Here is a 17,003-nt window from a genome sequence, read left to right as displayed (position 1 = left end):
GGCGTATAATTTGAAGTACTCATCAACTACGTCTATAAAAATTGTTGCGGAAGTATCGCAAGATTCTGAAACTTGAATATTTGGATACGGCACATACTAGTTCCTAAGGAAAGTCTTGACCCGACTATGGTAGGTCCCATAGTTTTGAAGCTATAGTTCTTTAAATTTCATTTTTTCATGTTTTCGGCAGCCTATAACTCCGAAGGGAAGCATTTGTGCACCCATGTTGGTCGATACTTTTTGTCTTAATTTGGTGTCAGGAATCACCTCACAAACGTCGGTTTTGTTTTGAAACATCCTGTATAAGACCCAAGGATGTTATAAAATAGAGGATCTGCCCATACAACAAAATCGTGAAGCCATACGTCACAGCTTCGCCACACCTACTCTGCCCACTCCGCGCCACTAAGATCGCAATGTCTCGAGCCAACAATCATGGCGGAAAGGAGAGTAGCCAATCAGACGTGCCGGCTTACACGATGCTCTTTTGTTTTTTGGCTTCATTGAGTTCATATGATGAAGATACGTATGGGCAGATCCTCTATTCTATAACATCCTTGATAAGACCTCCCATACATGTGTAGCATAGTTTGCAAGTCTAAAAGTCATGGACGATAACCATTTGTAATAATACTGATATATTAAGAAAGGAAAATTCGGTGTAAAGCACTGTATTGTGATAAAAAAAATAAAACAGAAGGAAAGGAAACTTCGCCCAAAATAAAAATGCATAATGAAAAAAGAAACGGTTATTTACTGTACTGTGTATAAACAAACATTTACATATTCATATGTAAACTAAAGGTTCCGCTATTCTCAAACATGATAAAATTCTTGTGCTTCGAAATCAACAAAGGTCACTTCTTATTCAGGTCGCGAAGGACAGGGAAGGATCAATATAATTTCCAGAAGAAAGAAGGAGAAATCTTTGTACTTGATTTGCCTAAAAAGAATTGTCTTTTTTCCTTTCTGTCAGAACCATTGCTTGTTTTCCTCTCCCCCTTTTCTTTTTTTCATTTCTGTCAGAACCATTACAAGAAGCAATGCCATAAATTAATGTAATCTATAAAGTTTTCATAATTTTGTTACATACAGAATATCTACAAAATGACCAAACTGTTATTTTGTTTGAATGTTTATAAACGAATGGTATCTCTCGAAATGGCATGCGACTTTTTATTTGTAAATTTCATGTAAGATGGACAGATTGTAGATTGGTTGTTTGTTAAAAGAAGTGTTATTGTAAGCACCTTTTCAGCACCAAAACTGTATGAGACATGGTCTACAATTTAAGGAGAAATGTAAACCACCACAATTCCATGCTTTCTCACCGACAATCAAACAGTGGCGGACCTAGCCCGGAACAGGGGAACCTAGCTTCCCAGTTTAAAAAAAAAAAAACTAATTTAACTTATTATTTATATATTTTTGAAAGTTTATACTAAAATCATGATACGCTTATCATAGTCTAGGTTTCTGGCTGGCCTCCTAGATTTTATCTCCTAAATTCACCATTGCAATCAAACCAAGGACCATGATAGCCAAAGGCACACGCGATAGCCACTAAACCAGTAGAAAGGGCATTAGGTTGTGTAACAGATCAGACTAGATCTTAACTCAGTACTACGAGGATCGATTTTCCAGTACTTATGGGTTCGAATCCTGGGAGCAATACGTGTGTCAAATATTTTGTGTATATGTCTCTCGTTGTAAACTAACTTTTCCATTCAAATCACAATTTAATATATATAGGATGGACAATTTATCTGGAACATCCGTAATAACGGAGAAACCAAAAGCAGAAAGGTGAAACTTTGCACGAAGCAACTATACGGAGGGGAACATCGTTTTCGGTATTAAAAAGGCAGACTACTAAATACACTATGTGATCAAAAGTATCCGGATACCTGGCTGAAAATGACTTACAGGTTCGCGGCGCCCTCCATCGGTACTGCTGGAATTCAATATGGTGTTGGCCTACCCTTAGCCTTGATCACAGCTTCCACTCTCGCAAGCATACTTTCAATCAGGTGCTGGAAGGTTTCTTGGGGAATGGCAGCCCATTCTTGTAATCTTTAATAGTTAACAACATATAACACGTTACAAGAAATCAAATATTTAGGTGCTACCCTAGCTGAGAGACTGGAGTGTAAACTACTTTTGTGTAAAAGGAATTTCAAATATGTTAAAGAAATTAAAATGTTGATTGTAATAATTGCTTTCACTATATTGGCCAAGTTCAAGAAAGAATAACCATGAACTACTAATAATGAATACCACTATCATTGTATAATACTTTTTTGGACTTTGTATAAAAACTATGCACATTAAACGACTAATGTTCTAACAATTTTATATCTTCCCGGTTATTAGGTCTATGATAACTGAAGAAATCTTAGGATAATTACGTAAGTTAAGCATATAATCGTGAAAATACAAAGAAAAAGTATATTTTTCACGTTATGCAACCATGTATATCATACAAGAATCTATGTCAACCATTCAACAGGATAAGAAAACATACGTCAAGATAGAGTGAGACTATGTTACTGGCAACAGGTAAAAAATTATCGATTCAGAAACTAATAAATGTTTCAAAGGATCAATTGTTGGCTACAACTTGTAACGCAGAGAGAGTTAGTTGTTAAGTCATGAAAACGTAAGTTTTCCTCTCGAAAATTCGAAAGTAAAGAGGGTGATTATGCGTTGCAAAAGTAATATTTTTCTTTACATGTACCTATATATTAAATGTAAAGAAAACTCCTTTCGAAACAGAAGAAGAAAGAAAGAAATTAAAATAACTAAGTAGGTGGCGTTCTAGATGGATATTTAGTTAAACGTAATGCTAGATTCTAAATTACTATAATCTGTACAGTAAATTTACTACGGAATTGTACATTTAGTCGGTGAACTTAGTGAAAGCAGGCTTTTCGTATTCCTTCCTACATTTAAGTCGCGCCTAACTTCATTTTCCCAAAGTCTAGACCTAGATAAATCTCTGGAAAACTAAAAATGAGAAGGTATAAATACAGGAAAATGTGATCAGAATAGGTTTCAGAATGCTTAAATAAGTGAATCTAGTGTTTCATTATATATAAAAGTAAAGGATACTGCTTATCTGAAATGATCCCTGAACAATGCGGAGATGAGGCGTATAGTTTCTAAATCCGCCATCTCCAATTTTCAAAAAAAATGAGGTAAGTAGATTTACTGGTATTCCTTTCCATGCCCTACATGATGGTGTAAAGAGTTGTTTGAAATGTCGCCACCTCCACCCTCAATTACTGCTTTAAAGTTCAGGGTATTCTTCAAAAGCCGCCATCTCCACCCAGATGTAAACCCCATCATCTCGATTCTATTCTATTCTATGCTATGAATTGAAGACCGACGTTAATGAAAAAAAGTTGCAAGATGTTCAACTCCTAACGAAACACTTTGGGGAAAATTGGCGTGCTAATTCAAACTTAGCCATTTATGTTGATGCTGAAAAGAGACTGACTGCGTCAACAGAAGAAAGTGTAGATGAGGATTAGGCTGAATGCCAGTGTTTGGAACATGATTCTGATGAGAACTATATCTGAAAACAGTGTAAAGATCACTTTCAATCCTTTTCTTGTTGGTAAAGGTGGCATTTATTCCGAAATTCTCATCCTGTTATGTCAGTCTATGTTAGGTTAGGTTAGGTCCCAATGGGTTAGATTAGGTTAGTGAGGTGAGGTTAAGTTAGCTTATGTTATGTTAGGAGACGATATTTCTAAACGAGCTGGGAACTTCTGAACTTGACCCGTAAATGTAGCTAACGTACTATGATTATAGCTTCATTTTTTTCCTTGTTTGTGCACATTATAATGTTACCCAACAAGTTAATATCGTTGTTTAGATTCAGTTTATCTCCATCTACTGTTCTGTTCTGAAATAGTTATCAGAAATTATAATAGTAATGACTTGGAAGCAAATAAACCCCAAAAAACTTAAGTACGTTTGTTTCAAAGTCCTCCATCTCCAAAAGTTGTTTTCAAAATCCGCCATCTCCAAACTGCTTTCTGCAATAACCGAGAAATGGGATGAGAGAGATTTTTGTCAATTGGTAGTTATAATGAATGTCCAGAAAGCAGTAAAGTATTTCTAAAAAGAAAATTTTATCTCACATAATCTCTGAGTTATCAGTTTTTCCTGTTTTTCTCGAAACCGTTTATGAAGGAGATGGCGGATTTAGAAACTATACGCCTCAGATAAAGATCCGCATTTTCTTGGCTTGGACACGTACCGTACAAGGAAATTATGTGGCAACTTTTACCCATGAAAGGACACAGGTTCAGCCATCGAATTTACAAAAAATATATACCAAAGTCATAGAGAACAATTACTAATATTTATTTCTTGACAATTCCCAGATTTAAGAGGGAGAAATTTCTAATTTAAAAATATTTGAATTTTTTTGCGCTCACTAACTTTTTTTAGTTAGAAATGTTTTACACTCACTGAAAAAATAGTTTAAAAAATTTTATTGAAAAATTTTTGTTTTAATATTTTTATATTTGAAAAAGATGAGAAATTTTTAGTTTTAAAAATTTTGCACTCTGAAAATTAGAAACTTTATTTTGAAAAATTTTATTTGAAAAATGTTTTAAAATTTATTTGATAGTTTCATTTCAAAATGTTTAGTTTAAAAGAATTTTTTAAAAATTTTTGTTTGAAGGTTTTTAATTTGAAACTAGTTTGAAAAATTTTACTCATTAAAAATTTGAAACTTTATTTTCAAAAATCTTATTAGAAAAAGTGCTTTACAATTTCTTTAAAAAAATATTTGAAATTTTCGTTTGATAATTTTGATTGAAAAGTTTTTTTTTTGAAAAGTTTTGATTGGATTTTTTCTCAACATTTTCATTTCAAAAATTTTGAACTGACTAAAAATGTTGTTTTAATTTTTCATTAGAAAAATTTGCATCCACTAAACATTTGAAACTTTTTAGTTTTAAATATTTCTTTTAAAATATTTTTTACAAATTTTTAGTTTAAAATTTTTTGAAAAATTTCCACTCATTGAGTTTTAATTTGAAATTTTTTGTTTTGAGATTTTAATTTCAACTTCAAATTTAAAGTTAGGTAAATGTACTTCCTACCAAATTTAAGGGATGCCCTGTAGTAACACGTCTTATGAAAGAAAATTAACCCGCATACCCATTCATAAGACACCATATAATACTATAAGATCTTATCGTAAAAGATAAATTAATTCCCCCCAAATTTGAATTTTGGCCAGCTTTAGTGAACGAGTTCAAAGGAACTAGGACTTCTGGTCATAAATTTTGGTGCAGAACATTTCAAATTTCCTGCTTCATACTGTGTGATGGAAGGACTATGTGATTAATTCAAATTTCCTGTTTGGTAATTTTTTACCCATAAAATGGTACGAGGTGAACCAATCAAATTTACGGAGATATGTATTTACATTCTAGAAAATATTTACAAATTTTTATTTTTTTGACAATTTCCAAATTTAAGAGGTGATCCTATGTACCTCCAAAATTTGAAGGAGTGTCTTCGCTTCAGTGCCCTATCCAAGAGAATGAGCCCCTACCCTAAATTGATCCATATAATCATATGTTGTAATAAAGCCTTAACAAAGAGGATAATAACCTACCATGTGGTAGAACGTATTGAGTACCTTTATATTTTTTTGTATCTTTTTGCCCATGAAAAGGAACAAGCTGGGCCAACCAAATTTACAGAAATATATATTCAAATCCTAGAGAGAGCAAGTGTTTCATTTTGACAATTCCTAAATTTAAAGTGGACCAATTTGATAGGAGTGCGTCAATGTATCTACGTCTTATGAAAAAGAAAGGACTCTATACTCGCCGATTTAACCATATCTTAGAATAAAACATCATCAAAGATCATAAAATAGGTCATAAACCTTCGAAATTTTAATTTTTGGCAATATTTTTATCAATAGCAGAGAAGCCGTTGGATCAACCAAACTTACATAGGTACATACTCCGTTCCAATAGGTACTATCATACAAAATTTTTAATTTTGGCAATGTCTAAAAATTTTAAGGGTAGTTCTATGCATCGCTCCCAAAATTTGGCGGTGGGCCAAGGTAATCTTGCTAAAATTAAGAGAACATTGACACTGAGAAAAATCCTTTCTCCGGACAGCGGTATATTGCACAAATATACGGAATCCTCTTGCTTACTACAGAAATCAGTATGGAGCATAATTATCCATATGCTACAGACGCACTGCCCTTAGATGTTACATCATGCTGTTGCAAGATGTCTGACATCTAACATTTTTCCGTATATCACACATATATACATATGTTACATTTCTCAGCTATATGTTATATACGTCCATTTGTATGTGAGATCCTGCACGCCTATATTGTTTCATACGGAAAGTATGCATAGGAGAGTGGAAGGATGGCCAGTTTATGGACAACCATAATGTTAGCAACCAATCAGCAGAGCAAAGACTTTTACAATTGCCAAGACGTAAAGAGAAATCTAATAATGATAAATCCATTGTAATATCGTGTCGACATCAAGTCACAAACAAGAGATGGGAGGAATGCTGCTTAGTGACTGTTCAGCTCTAGTTGACGAACTTCGGCACAAGCTCTAGTCAGTTCCTGGTAGAGGTCTGCACGGGCTTGGGCCAAGCCCACGGGCTTAAGCACAAAACGGCTCGCGGGCTCAACTCGGGCCTACAAAGCATATATCACTTCGGGCTCGGCCCGTAAAGTTTTAAATATACAACCATATTTCTCAGGGCTTTTCGGTTCTACCTTTGTAAATATACTGTAAAACGATATTTATGGGACTGTTCTTTCTGAAGAACTTTTAAATCACAACTGCAAAATCAAACCTCAAATTGGTGTAAATAAAAATACAATTTTGTATTAATTATTAAGTTTATGTAATTCGGGCATATTTCAGGCTCATTTGATTATTACACGAGCTTGGACCGGGCTTGGGCCTAAATGCTAAAACATATTTCGGACTCGGATCGGACCTCATAGTATAAATTCACGGGCCGGGTCGGGCCCGGGCTAAAAATTCCGGCCCGCGCAGACTTCTAGTTTCTGCTAAATTCGAGCACTTTGTGAAAAGAAACTGGTGGATATTATTGTCAGAAACTCTTGACTACAAAATAATTGAAGCCAAGAGAAAATACCTTCAAGGGTTAAATTTCAACTTGCCAGAAAATATAGATACTAAACTTGCTCCCCTCTATAAATTTTGTTGATGTTCAGTAATATCTGTTGATATTAAGAGGTCATTTTCTGGCTACAAATGTCACAAATTGACACCAAACTATGTAGAGAAGCATTTTATGATTTATTGTCAGACGAATTACGAGAAGAGATAAATCTTTTAAAAACATTTTTTTAAAGTGGAAACGTGTAGAAAATTGAGACTCATATTATTTCATGTAAAGTAAATGCATTGTAAATACAAATTTGAAGAAAGACAAGAAATCGTATTCTCACCTTACGGTGTTTATTTTAATTTCATAATTTGTATGTGTTTTAGAAAGTTAGGAGTATATAAACTGTAACTGCCATAAAAATAAATTCTAAAGAGAAGTTCCTAAAAGGAAAGGTTCACTGTTGAAGTTTGTATTTCACCTACAAAGCTTTGTCACAACTTTGCTGCATGTTTCAAAATGTTGTCTATTATTGCGTTGTTAGAGCATATTTTAACACAGTCGGTGAAAGGGCGAAGTGGCGTATCTTGATTTTTATAATTTTACAGGAGAGCGATTTAAAATGTCTCGTTCAACGTTATATCTTGCTTTACATTTCAAAATACGCCATTTTTAGAACGTTCATACCTCTGTTAATATAAGGAATTCCGGTATGAAATTTATACTTGATAGAGAAGGTTAAATGAGGATAGATGGTGGTCATAACTCAAAATCACGTTTCCAAGTTACGCCACTTCGCCATTACAGCATAGTTGCTTGCATATTTAATGAATTTTAAGTGCATAAAAATCCGATATCTACTCGTAATACAGGACCAATGATATAATTCAAAGTAAAAAAAAAAAAAATCAATGAACCTTTGAATGAAATAAAATCATATCACTCAAGAACCCGAAATTTTTGTACATCAGAGGAAGTCGAAGCAGACTAGGATCAAATTTTAATATGAAGCTGAATTACAGTATTTCATATTAACAACAATAGAACAAAATTCGGACAATTTTCTCCAAAAAACTACCCAGGCGATTTTTTTATACTTGATAAATGAATATTTATTAATAACATAACAATATGGCGTAACTCATTTATCATGAGAAAATGTACGATGGATAGGTTATTCTTGGGGATGAGCTATTTTCGGACAATTTCTCAAAAAAAAAAAAATGTCACTGGTGATTTTCGTCAAATTTCTTAAACAAATACTTCATTAATAACGTAACAATGTGGCATAACTCGTTTGCCCTGAAAAATTGTACGAGAGTTAGTTTATTCTAGGGAAGAGTTTCTTTTTTGGACAATTTTGTCAGTAACGAGTCATCAGGGTGTCCACACAATTTGGCCCAAAAATTCCCTTACTTTCCATGACCAAAGATCCAGATTTCCCTGACCATTGAATAATTTAAAAATAAGAAAGAAAGAAAGAAACTCCAGTCTCTATCCTCATAGTTGGTCTTCTCTCTCCACTTCTGTTTGTTTTTACAATTTTCTTTAATCCAAAGATTTGTAAATTTACGAACACAAGCATTAGGCCGATATTACACTTACTATTTCATAAATTCAGTAACTGAACAATGGACTTAAAACGATTTTTCCCTGCCTTTCGCTGACTAATCCGTCATTTCCCTGACTTTCCCTGATACATTTTTACTTCCTTGACTTTCACTGACTTTCCAGAATGTGGACACCTGGTCATGCCATTTTGTTCATATTTCATATATATAAAATTGCAAGGACTAGTTTATTTTGGGGGATGAGATTTCTTTCCTCGAAATTTTCTGAAAACTCCTTATAATTTTGTCTGTATTTCACAAGAAATTGTTTCATTAATAACTGCAGCACAGCATAATTTAGTTCAAGGAATTGGAGCTAAAACGTTTAGTGCAGTGAGCCGTATCTTTTATTATTTCTTCTTTTAAGGAATTGCACATTTGAATCTAATCATATTCATTCCTGATTATAAATATGTTAGTTGTTGTTTCTACGTGCTTAAGTTTTATACAATTCAAATATTAAAAACATAATTTCCGTTACATGTTAATATTTCATCATTCGATTGTTCGATTGTGGATACATAATTCCATAGACTTACAAATAGAAAGATTCTTGCTTATCTCTGCATGTACCAAAGAATAGCAACGAAATTTGATGCATAAATATTACAATCTTAATCTCTTGAAAATTAATTCTAAACCCTGAGACCGTGTTTCTCTTTGTTAAAACATTGATAACATTTTTCATGAAGTAAACATAATAGTAGGTAACTTTTCATTAGATTATTTTTATTACGTGACAACCACCAATCAGGTAATTCCATATCAGTGGCGATAAACGTGATGAAAGTAGATAGTTTAATTAATCCACAAGTGATACTGAATATATTAGTGCTATTGTATAGTGTTAATCACTTGCTTTTTTTCAAGCAGTGTTAGCAAAAAAAAAAAAAAAAAAAAAAAATATGGCACTCAATGATGTATGCAATCCCAGAATTGCATACAACTCAACATTGTACATGTTTAATCTTTTTAGGCTGATGGAATATTTGATGCAATAAATAATAGAAAATATGATTGTGTCGCAAGAACCTTATGAAAGTTTAATAAAATTTCTTGCAATATTTAAAAAGAATAATGTAAAGTAATGGTTTAGTTATTTTATTATCTGATTGATATGTTGAAAATGTTTGTCTTTGATGTAACATATTGTACAGTCGGAAACAATATTAATTATAGAATGGAAGTATAACAAATGATAGCTTCAACCTATACTTAATATTGTTTCTAACTCAGTGGTGCCCAACCCCCTCACGCCAATGACGCACCCCCCTCAATTGTCTATCCGTAGGTGTTCTTCCATGAAAAAAAAATCTTTTCGATTAATTTTTACACCTCCTCAAACATATTTATATAGATTTTTACCCCCTCCCAAATATTTCAATGACGCAGTTTGCGTCATAGCTCCCCTTTGTGGGCACCCCTGTCTGACTACAAAATGTCGATTGACTTATTCAACTCGGGAAACATGGTAGCTCAGTGGTAGAGCGCTTACCTCTGGTGTGTGAGATCCTTGGTTCTATCCCCGGCTAAGTAAGTTTGTGGTGAACAACATCGTATCTGTGAGTTTTCTCGGTATACTCACTTTTCCTCCCACATTTTCATTCCACCGATTCTTTCATCATCATCATCATCCAGTTCTTCCATCATCATTTACTTGCCTGAATTATCTGTCTCCCTTAGACGGCATAATCGTGGGACGTTAAACTTAAAGATTTCATTTTATTCAACTACATTCCTTTCGTAATTATCATGAATTGAACTTCACACTAAAAGGTATTAATTCTTTCTAACGAATTCTCTCTTCTGTTTCAGTGGATGAATCAAACATTACACTGGTGCTAGTACTTTCAACATCATTTGACCCCGGTGGTCCCGGGTTCAATTTCCGGCCGGTGCTTCCCCAATTTTCGGCGTCCACCGATCGTGGTGAGGCAAACTGGGGAGTCATGTGAATAAAAGACGTGGCGACTACTAGGTCTAGAAAGCTCCTGATACGACGGTTAGCGATAGGGCGACGCGGCACGCTGACCCACGCGTTAGTCGCTAGGCTGGACGTAGTTCCACCAATCGCTAACAGATGGCGTGGGGCGGTTCAGGCCCACAAATCGGGCCGTTACGCCCAGTGGTTTAGTTTGGTTTGGGTTCCAAAATATCTAATGGTCTACATATTGAACTACAATAGTTAAACGGGCAGTGATGATTTTTTAGTGTAGTCCCGGAGGAAAAATTCTTTCCTGGATTACGAAATTCTCTCCCTTCCTCCTTCCTGCCATATCTTTGATCTAGCTCAGTGTGTATTATTATCAGTGTTTTCTTAGTATTACTTTTCACGCCCCGTGTATTGAAATCCCCCTGAGAGAAGTCTGAAACAGCTATTGCCAAGGATGTTATAAAATAGAGGATCTGTCCATACAACAAAATCGTGAAGCCATACGTCACAGCTTCGCCATACCTACTCTGCCCACTCCGCGTCACTAAGATTGCAATGTTTTGAGCCAACCATCATGGCGGACACGAGAGTAGCCAATCAGACGTGCCGGCTCAGACGATGCTCGGTTGTTTTTTTGGCTTCATTGAGTTCATATGATGATGATACGTATGGGCAGATCCTCTATTTTATAACATCCTTGGCTATTGCTAAGGCCCATGTGTATCAGTACCGGTGTAGCATAGTCTGAGGCATTAGTCTGACTATCGTAACGGGATTTTCACGTGCGATTCTCAGTGATAAGGCCAGCTTTAAATTCTTGGAGAAGGGAAAGGGTAGGTGCAGAGGCTTTTAAGGGTCAATTACTTTTCTATATATCGAAAAGGATATTTTTATGTTACTTTACCTACATTACAACACACGTCTAGGGGGTTAGTCGGGGGAGATATTCTCACCAGATAGCCCTCGCCCCCTTAGTTTTCATCTGGCGCCGTCAGTATTCCAGTCCATCTCATGAGCAAGGATGTTTATAACTAGATGTTTGTGTACTTGTGTCCCTGTTGAGTCTAGTAACAATGAGAAGTGTAAGAAAGAGAAAATAACTAATTAATCTATGACCTATGGAACCCAGAGATTTAATGCCGCGTCCACAAAACCTCTCCTTTGACTTCTGTCCTTAACCAACGGGATCCAGTTTCTATTTTGTATTATTATTTCTGCGAGATCCATCTTAATATTGTCCCCCTCCCCCATCTCCGCCTATGTCTTCCTAGTGACCGTTTTCCGATTGGATTCCCAGTCAAAACTTTGAAAGTGTTCCTACTTTCTTCCATTCTGCTTACATGACCTATGCCTACTAGATTTGATGATCCCTAACAATGTTTGGTAAACAGTAACTACAAATCATGCAGTTCCTCGTTATGAACTTTCCACCATTCCAGATTCCCGTTTCTCTTGGGTCCGAATATTCGTCTCAGGGTTTTATTCTGAAATATTTTCAGGTTACGTTCTTCCCTGAGAGTTAGTGACTATGTTTCTCAACCATACAGCACAACAGGCTTTTATGCATTTTAAGCTTCACATTCCTCGACAGAATTCGCGACCACAAAAGGTTTGAAACCGAATAATAACACGAATTTCCTGCTTTCAGTCAACATTTAATTTCTTCGTGGATAAGAAAGGAGAAACTAGAAGTTAGAAATAGTAAAAGAAACGAAAAAGTGTAAGAGCATACCAGGCCCGTATCCAGGGGGGTCTAGGGGCCGCCCCCTAAATGTTTGCTGCCCCCCTAAACTTTTCATGGTAGGGTTGCAAATGAACTATAATATGGTGATAAACTATCATATGGTTGGATCGCCCCTCCCCTACAATTTTGGGCTCGCTACGGGCCTGGAGTACACTCTCTGCTGGTGTGTTGGGTCCTTGATTTGATCCCAGATAATGTGAATTTGTAGTGAACAAAATAGTGTCCGCTCGTTATCTAGAGGTCCTCCCATTTCCTAGCATTTCCACTAATCCTTCCATAATAACTTGCTTTCATTAATCACTCGTTTCTTTTAACCTAAAAGACATAACTAATGTTGCCCACGAGATGAGATTTGAGACTATCTCGTCTCGAAAAGTATATCTGTTCCTTTGCAAAATCTCTGTCTTGTCTCGTCGTGCGCAACACTAGACGTAAACGTAGAACGTTATGTTAAAAGTTTCATTTTCTTTTAGTGGTTGTGCTTCGCGTTGACTTATGATCCTTATAATAAATGATTTTTTTTTTTTTTTTTTTTGTTTTTTACTGATCTTCGGAAAACACTTTTAGAAAAGCAAGCGGTGCTACGTCTGTACGACCTGATGGATTTCAGTTTGTATCGCATGATATTTCGTCAATCTTGAAACCGGAAGTTGTACTGTATTTCTATCGCTCTCGGTTTCAGTAGAGAGTTAAAGATGAAGGTGAATTGTATTGGTGTAACGGTTGACCAATTTGCAGGAAACCGTTTCTCGCTATTTATTACCGTTTCTGCTGTATAGTGATCGACATAAAAACCGAAAATTGTTGATTTTATTTACTACTTCCGGTTTGAACATTATCTATCTCAATGACCTCGATTCTTAACTTCTGACAGACTGTCTACATCCTGTCCAAAGTTAATAGTGATTAATCTCAAGAAGTTCCTGAGATTCAGCTAGTCTCCTGGCCGGACGGACACACGGACAGACAGGGGGTAAATATATAAAGTCGTTTTGGTGGGTAATTGGAACCGAAAATGTAACTTTTGAAATGTTACAATTTTCTTGTTATTGGAAGTGAAGATCCACTCTACCCAAGTAATTTACCATTTAGATATTTTTTCTTTCTTGCTATTTCTTTCTTTTGTTATGATTTATTTTTAACAATTATTTTTTTAACACTACCAACTGTAACAATGTACTGAAATGACATGCCAAAACTGCTTTCAGTTATTTTCAATGCGTCTATCAGGGGCGCACCCACGGAAGGGATCCATCGGGTCCAGTCCAGGCCCGTATCTATGGGGGGTCTAGGGAGCCCCCTCAAAGTTTTCCTGGGCTCCCTACATTTTTCACGATAGGCTTGCAAATGAACTATAATATGCTGATCAACTATAATATGATTGGATCGGGATCCCCCTAACTTCAGCCGGGCCCCCCTAAATTTTGGGGCTGGCTACCGGCCTGGTCCAGACCCTCCTAAAACTTTATAACTCGGCATACATTTGTACAATTTTTAAATAAAACTATACTTGTTTAGCAGAGAAATACTTAATACAGACTAAAAATTGGAACGTACTCACCATCTGTACTATTTCTTTTCTTAAAAAAAAAAATGGGGCATTGTAGCTCAGTGGAAGAGTGCTTACCTCTGGTGTGTGGGGTCCTTGATTCAATCTCCGGCCAAGTAAGTTTGTTGTAGACAACACCGTGTTTGTAGGTTTCCTTGTGGTATTCCTGTTTTCTTCAACAGTGTCATTCCACCAGTTCTTCGATCATCATTCACTTAACTTAATGATCCGTCTCCCTTAGCCTAAAGGGTATAAACGTGGGACGTTAAACTGAAAGATTTCTGATTTTTAAAAAACGATCTTCGTGTTGTTTTTTATCAATGTTGTTTATTTTCGTGAAAATATGGATGTCAGCACTTAAAAATCACTTATCTTTTTTTTTTTATAGCTGTACACAGTAAAAACTGAGGTGTTAAAAACAACACAAAATGACTACCATTTTAGCGTATTACTTGTGTGTCAATTCAACACCAAGACATCGCCTTCAGAGCATATCAGGAATACCTTGTTATTGGCTGTGAGTATTTGCATCGTTTTTTATTGTTTGGTATGAGTAAAGCTTTGCGAAATATATTTTGCATTTATGAGAAGTGACTAATAACATTCTGTTTTTTCTGTAATCGGTCACAATAATATTGTTGTAAACATGTGAATCATCTGACAACAGTTACACAGATAGCAGTGCTTCCATCTATTTTCTTTATTTGTTATTCTTGTGTCTTTGCACGTATGAACAGAAGATGACAGATCTGTTGCCTATGTAACTGTTGTCAGACGATTCACATGTTTACAACAGGGGCGAATCCAGGGGGGGGGCGATCGTGCCCCCAGAAGAGGAAATTTTCTTGTTTTATATATATAAATAAAATCCATCCCAGAGTTTGGAGCCCTTAAAAGTAGCATTATGACAACCCACCGTCCCCCCCTAGAAGTCGTCCTGGATCCGCACCTGGTTTACAACAATATTATTGCGATCGATTACAGAAAACAGAACATTATTATTCATTACTTGGCATAAGTGCCAAATATATTTCGCAAAGCTTTGCTCATATTAAACGATAAATACCAATGCAAATTCTCTCAGGTAGTAACCATTTATTTATGATATGCTCGGAAGGCGATGTGCTTGCTGCTGAATTAACACACAAGTAACACACTAAAGTGGTAGTCATTTTGTGTTGTTTCAACACCTCATTTATTACAGTGTAGAATAACACCTGTTCGATATACATAAACATAGTGAACCCCTACGAATAAAAATTTCTATTGGTTTGAATGTACCAATGTTAATTACAGGCCTACACACCGTGTTGCAATGCTTAACCTCGCAATCAGAAATGAAAAGTGTCTACGTTTACTTTCTTATAGATGTCGCAATGTTCTTAATGAAATTATTTGAAATATTCAATCGAAAGCAAAGAAAGAGGGACACAAGCGGGAAGACAGAGAAAGAGAGAGAGAGTTATAAAAGTAAAATCTTCAAAGAGACTGAAAATAACACAAAATGGAAAGATGACAGAGAAATTTTCTTGGCGACATTCGCATAAAAAGCCTCAAGTATTATTTCAGCGTACTGTGTACAGCATGAACACAAGCCACGAATAAATCGATGGCACACTTCTCGTTACTCAAGTAGGTCACTATTACACGGTTGCGCTGTTGTTGCTACCGTGTGCTCAGTAGGCTAACCAAAGACTTACTCCGGATCTTGAACTTCTCTTCTCATTGGCTTGAAAGGAAAACTGTTTTCACGGCGGACTAATTGCATACAGAACTCGGGCTATAAAACAATTAAAAAGCAAAGCAAGCATGCATGCAAAAGAAGTTAACAGTAAAGAACAAGGAATGCTTATGTTAAATGCATGTCAAAGCATTTCCAGTATATTTTGTTAAGCCCTTTTCCTTGTATCTTAGCACCTTTCTCGAGGAATATTAACGTGATAATTTGCGGGTAAGTGAAAGCGATTTGAAGGGAAATTTTGAAGTGATCATTTAGCATTTTGGCGCCCCTAGGCCCAATAATTTTTTTCGCCCCCTAGTCTGGTTAAATTTACTTTCCTAAAAACCTTTATTAAAAAATTATATCAGGCCTATATGTTAATTGCTTAAACACCACTCCACGATGCAATTTTATCATTGCAATTTTTTTGAGAAATTTACTTGGTTCTGGGCTTAACAAAATACCGTTAATGTATTAACAAAAGATAGGTGAATAACTTTGGTTTTGTTCAATTTAGCCAAATAAATTTTAAAAAAAAAAACTCTGTAATACATTATAAAATAGTTTTAATCTCAGAAACACAGCTTACATGAAGTATTTTGATAACGTGACACAAAAACTGTGTTTTAAAGTAAAACTAGATATTTTGTATGTACAAATAGTAAATTGTACTAGTATTAAAAAAATGACATTTTTGAGATCAATGTTGTAACGAAGTTGATGCATAATGTTGAAAAATAGTTTAACTTTACCAACAATTATTTGTTCCAATGAACTTCAAAATCAGAATGCTTTATTAGCCTGATTTTTTTAAAAATCAATTCAAAAAATATGTTAAATTATTTTTATTTCTAGATATTTTTAAAAAAATTTTTCTCTCGGCCGTGCGCCCCCTGGGAGCTTGCGCCCATAGGCCCGGGCCAATTGGGAAATCCGGCCCTGGAAGTGATTACGTAGTTTCTTCACAAATTTATTAAGCTACTGTGCTGTCAAGTAATATTCATTTAAAAATATTCTGAATTTAGTTTTCATTAAATTCAGCTTCAATATGTATGTTTTAAGAAACAGAGACCACGAAAATAAATTAAATTTATATGATAGTATAATGTTTCACTAATAGTATAATGTTTCATTACAGTAGTACAATGAAGATAATAAAAGAAGAACAGAAGTCTAAAGAAATTCACACAAACCATGAGTTTTTCTTTTTAAGGGGGTCGTAATTTTAATTGAAAATGGCACAATCGAATTTTAATTATACCATAACGACGCTTTTAGAAACTTTAAATTGA

At 35.2% G+C, this 17,003-nt stretch overlaps 1 protein-coding gene across 1 annotated transcript in view; it reads right to left on the bottom strand.

The window, feature by feature from the left end:
* Positions 1 to 17,003, bottom strand: part of Sec24AB (Protein transport protein Sec24AB) — a 259,452-nt gene that overhangs the window by 93,934 nt on the left and 148,515 nt on the right. The window lies entirely within an intron of this gene.

This window comes from Thermobia domestica, chromosome 5, assembly GCF_964235325.1.
Source record: "Thermobia domestica chromosome 5, izTheDome1.hap1.1, whole genome shotgun sequence".
In the NCBI taxonomy this organism is placed as follows: domain Eukaryota; kingdom Metazoa; phylum Arthropoda; class Insecta; order Zygentoma; family Lepismatidae; genus Thermobia; species Thermobia domestica.
Note: the sequence above shows the minus strand (reverse complement) of the source record. Positions and strands in the feature narration are given on the sequence as shown.